At 45.9% G+C, this 5,308-nt stretch overlaps 1 long non-coding RNA gene across 1 annotated transcript; it reads left to right on the forward strand.

Moving 5' to 3' along the window:
• Window positions 1–430: 430 nt before the first annotated feature.
• LOC144144166 (uncharacterized) lies at window positions 431–1,798 on the forward strand. The gene is made up of 2 exons (XR_013317176.1): window positions 431–530; window positions 1,646–1,798. It is a non-coding gene; the product is annotated as an uncharacterized LOC144144166 (long non-coding RNA).
• The last annotated feature ends 3,510 nt before the right edge of the window (window positions 1,799–5,308 follow it).

A 5,308-nucleotide genomic window follows, 5' to 3' on the forward strand; every position in this document is an offset into this window, starting at 1 on the left:
AACCTTCTGCCAATGCATGCAGCCGCCTTTGAAGTACACAAAGTTCGCGTCCTCATTTACAATCACTGGCCGTTGTTACCGCCCGTTAGGAGACTGCCGCATCGTTGCCCGGTGAATTCACAAGCACGCCATCCTTGTCAGCAACAATACACAGCTCCGTCCGCCTTGACACGAGTGCGGCGATGGCGCCGTCGCTGCAGCAGACGGCGGAGGAAGCTCCTTCGCCGGCATCGTCCGCGATGCATCTCGGGACTGCACGCCGGCGCACCGTCGACTCTCTCGGTGCGCGGCGGTGCAACCAAAAATTACGAGAGCTTCGCCGCTGCGACATTCCACAATAAAACACAATAAAAACAACACAGTCTACTCTCGCTACCAGACCACTGCTCGGTCGTGATCTCTGCGCCCTCAAGCGTACTTTTTTGTTTCTTTTTTTTTGTCTCTCGCGTGATGGCGGCTTTGTTGTAGCGTGCGGTCGTCGTTTTTCAGCAGCGGCCGGTTGACCAACGGATCGCCATCGATGCGACATGGTGAGTGTGGTGAATACATACGACCAGTCTGTTACGGTTCAATGCTTTTAATACCTCTACGCTTCCTTCTTTGCTGTCCCGCCCCGAGACTGTTGTCGCGAGGTTTCACACTCGATCCGCGAGGACAAATTAAACGAACGATCCTTGGACTAATACGAGGAAGCGTCTACAGACTATGCACAATCGAAGAGCCCCAATAATATTCCATGTCCTGCTTCTTCCGCACAGTGCATCACATTCGTTGTGGTGTTGCAATGCATTCAGAGGCTGTTAAATATTACTGTTTATGCCTCTGCCAAATATAAACACGTGACAAATTTGTTGTCAAGGTGCGTGCGTATGACCAGCGTACCAAGCAGGTCCAATAATCACACCAGCAAACGAAGAAAACCAATTATTTATTTATGCATCAAAACATAGACGCTGCGAATTGTTCAGGAATTTTTGCAGTATTAAATAGCGGCAACCCTGTTGCATGTTCTCCATATGAACATGATACAAGCACGTGATATTTTTCGAAAGTAATGGTGGAAGCGAGCGCCTGAATGAAAAATGTGCCGGCAATTTTTTCCTCCCTAAATCCTCCAGAGAGAAAAAAAACATCAGTAAAATAATGGCTGTGCCTTCCTAAAATATCGTTTTTCTGTTCACTATTTATCTACCTGACAATTAATATGTTCTTACACATATAATTCAGTTCCTCCTCCGTCGGTTATTTTTGGGAAAATGCAGCAAGTATAAAGCGAGCGACACGTTGAACAAGATCCCCAGCGCGCCCCAGAACTATCGCCCCGTCCGGCCTAAGATGTGAGCGAAACGGCTCTTGAAACCCAACAGGCAAGCCGACAGACACACGTCATAGAAGTGGGTGCAGCGTTCGCGACTCCAGAGCAGTGACGTAAGGCGAAATGTCCGCCGGCGCGCACCACATAGCGGATGAGTGGCTGAACTAAGCGTCCTTACCCTTCCTATTGAAAAGCACGCGACGTGTCAGGCAATGTTTATACAGGCGGCGTTGGGTGGTACTTACTACAAATTGATAAATCTGGCCGAGCTGAAGTGTGAGTACTGTTGGCCTTTAATGAGTAACCCTGACCGTTCCTTGATTTTTACAGGTGCCATTCTGTCGCGGGGCATGGTGGACGAAAATTCCCATGGCTGACCATTGATGACAATGACGAGGGAGAAGCTGTGTGGGGGCGAAGCCAGCACTGACTCTCTCATGGCCATTTTGTAAATGTTGTAAATAGATCGCTCATAACCTTCAACCATGGTTCGTCTGATCTGCTGTGCCACAACATTACAGTTCTTTGCTAAGTTTCACAGTTGCTACAAATCCTGTTGTAGAGAAAACCTTTTATTCGCCTTAAAGGGGCCATTAGGACAAAATACCAGTTTCACTCACAACATTGGGTGTCTTATAGTGCCCCTACTGCTTGCCAAGCAGCGAATGATGCCTTATTCATTGAGAGATTACACAATTTAAGCCAAAGTTTCAATCCTCTCGCTAAATAGTGTCTTGTGATGTCAGCGATGATATATCCAGGGCAGGTATTTGAAATGAATGTTGAGCACGTTAACTAGGGCTGCAGCGGATAGGGAAACCTTGCCTTGCATCCAACAAGGATGCAACATCTTGCGGTGACAGGCCTCCACGTAGGCGACGCAACTGCATACACTTCATGGATACATGGGCCTCATCATCATTCCCTCTTGGACTTCTTCTGCGAAGTGAACATTTTCATGTTCAATTAACTTTGGTCATCAACTCCTACTCCCTCATCTATGCCCTGTGGCAAAATAAATGCCTTATGATTTCATTGCTTCGTTTACCGCCCATCCTCTAGATGGCGCATGAATAGCACTCAGGCCCACTGTCCATACTCACTTTGTTTTTGAGCGTATTTGCACCTCGCTTGTATTTCTGGCTTGTCTTTGTTACAGCATGTAGTAATCGTTTCGTGAAATATAGGGTATGCTCAAGAAATAGGGTCATCTAAGACGATATTGTTTACGCCAATCGGCCAGTGTTGTGAGAAAACTCCAAAGCGCTATACTGCTGAGCAGCTCTAACAAGCATAGTGTGCACAGTACAACAGTGCACACTGGTACTTTTGTTTAGTTTACATCAGTTTTTCAAGTTCCACTGTTCACCCGATTATTACTATTATAAAATGAAAAAAAAAACCTTGTTTTTCAAGCTCATAAGCCCTGCCTAACAACTTGCGTTTGCTTTTGCTGGCCTCAGCCAGTTGCACTGCGTCCCATAATGCGTGCCAGTGTCATACTAATGAGGCAGTCATTCCAATGAACCAAACATTCATTTTTTCTTCATGAAAAAATGAAGAGTAAGCCCCTTTGAGTAACAGGGATTTACTTTTTCGTGGCATTTACAGTGAAACCTCATAAGAACTGAAAAGGTAGCTTTGTTATAGGTAGTCTACTAATAGTAACGTGATGAAAACAAACAACTTGCAACTCCTGTTGTATCCCTTACTCCATTATGGCTCATTTTGTCGCCTCGCATGACCTTGTCACACTTGCTGAGGAAGTGACACGGCAACACCAAAATGGTCAGAAATGGAAAGACATTTATTCTGCACTTCAGCCAGACAAATGATGACTAGCCGGGGATCATGGCATGTGTAACTTTGCCTATGTAATTTGCTTGTGTACAACTGCTCATCCGTTATACTGCTCCTTGCGCGTCGTTTTAAATTGTAACCGGACAATGGTGGCGGTGGTCAATTCCACGGGATATGTCCCAGGGGAAGACGAAGATGTGGCACGACATGGCCTGGATAAGAACATGGCCAACAGTGCTGGACTAGGTGTGCACAGCGTGACCTGCTGATGATCGGACCTTGGGGGAACGGGACTTCCAGTAAAGGTGTGGTTTTCCAGGGACTCCGTGTCTTTCTTGGGAACCACGGTCGGGTGAAAGGACCCTGGTACTAGAAAATAATGCCCTGCAATTACCTCTATGTGATGAATTTTGATCGGCCCATAAATCTCAAAGAAAAGTTTTCTGGTAGCACAGGTAACCATTCAACAGAAGTATTTCGTTATTAAAGTGTACAAATTTATTGCTCCATTTTTCTGCACATCCAAAGATGGCCCAGTGTGTCGCAGTCACCGTGGCCATGGTCAGCTGCAAAAGAAGCAAAGTTTCACTTCAGATGATGGTCAGCTGAACTCTGAATTACATGCAGTAGCTACAGGGCCGTACCCAGAGGGGGAGGGTTTGGGGGTTTGAACCCCTCCTGAAACCTTTTCCAGGCAGCATGTAAGCAATACTTACTGTTGCCTTCGGGAAAACTACCCCCTTCCCAAAATCCATACCCCCCCCCAAAAAAAAAGATCTGGCTATGGTCCTGAGTAGCTATAATGGGAAGCACAAATTGGGTGCCACATGAAGACAGCACCAAAGAATGGTTGATAAACCGGAAGGATAAGCAGTCTAATTTCGGGTTTAACACACCAAATAACACTTTCACCTGCCTGCCTAACTGATTTGCATGACTTGCACACACACACGCACTACTTCTCAAGCAGCTCTTAGGTAGACAACAGGGGCCTTAGCAGTTGGCCAACAATAACTGAGCAGAAGGCTGTACAAGATGTTCTCCAAGCTGCGGGTGGGTCTGGTGGCCAGCACACAGCATTTGATCACGTACTAAAGGGAGCACTAGTACCAGAGGCCTTCATACCAAAAAACTGAACCCTGAAATTTCCGTTATGACCAGCAGCATGTTTAATTTATTTGCATGAACGGAAAACAATGCAAACTTATTTACCTTTTTACATTATTTTTTCTTCACCTGGTACAATGTTTGAATAATTGTTTGTGGGGTTTGTGCCAAAGCTACACCTTTGCTAAAGGCACACTGTAGTGGAGGGCTCAGGATTAATTTTGACCACCTGGGGATCTTTAGCGTGCACCGAATCTCGACCGTACGGGCGTTTTTGCTTTCCGCCTCCATCCGAAAAGCAGCCGCCATGGCCGGGAATCGAACCTGCGTCCTTGGTCTCAGCAACACAACACTATAGCCACTGCAGTGGGTCCCAGGTACATTGCAATGATGCCTGAATGGTTTACCCAATCTCAGCTCCACCCGCTGCAGTCGATCGAGCGATCGGCACAGTAGGGAGGTAGTTTTTATGCCGATTAGCAAACTTCAACAATGAAAAAATAAAAAGTAGAAGCAGCAAATACTCAAGACTGCATAAGACAGGTGTATTGGCGTGCATCACTTGCACCATCAGGCAGAGAAATTGAACTGAAATTCAATTTTGCAATGGCGCATGGGTTGATGGGTGTCTGAGCGTGCAGAATTAATCACACGTGATTACCCCTTTATTTGTTCTTTTTCTTTCTGCACAGTTTTATTTGTCCTTAGCTTGTTTTTAAAAAAGAGTGTCTGTATAATAAACTGCAGTTGTAGTAGCGCACTTGTGTTGGCCTTTCACAGTCCCTGTCCATTTTATTGCCCTCCACTGTTCGAGCAATGGAATATCAACTAGGCCAACCCGTCACGTTACTAAATCATGCAGGGTTCTCAGTTTTGGTGAGACTGTCCTTGTACTTTCAAAAATGTTGTGGGTACCTTAAAGTCACTTATCAAAATTGATAGCTAACTTAAACAGTTTTCCTTTCCCTCTTTGTCACTCCTTTATTCCTAGCTCCTTAACCACCGGTGATATAGTATGTACAGAGAGCAACACACTTATCTATAACACAACCATTGGCGGATCCAGAGGGGGGGTCCGGATGTCCT

This window comes from Haemaphysalis longicornis, unplaced genomic scaffold (genome assembly GCF_048455015.1).
Source record: "Haemaphysalis longicornis isolate Haplotype H1 unplaced genomic scaffold, Haemaphysalis longicornis Haplotype H1 scaffold_633, whole genome shotgun sequence".
NCBI classification, from domain to species: Eukaryota; Metazoa; Arthropoda; class Arachnida; order Ixodida; family Ixodidae; genus Haemaphysalis; species Haemaphysalis longicornis.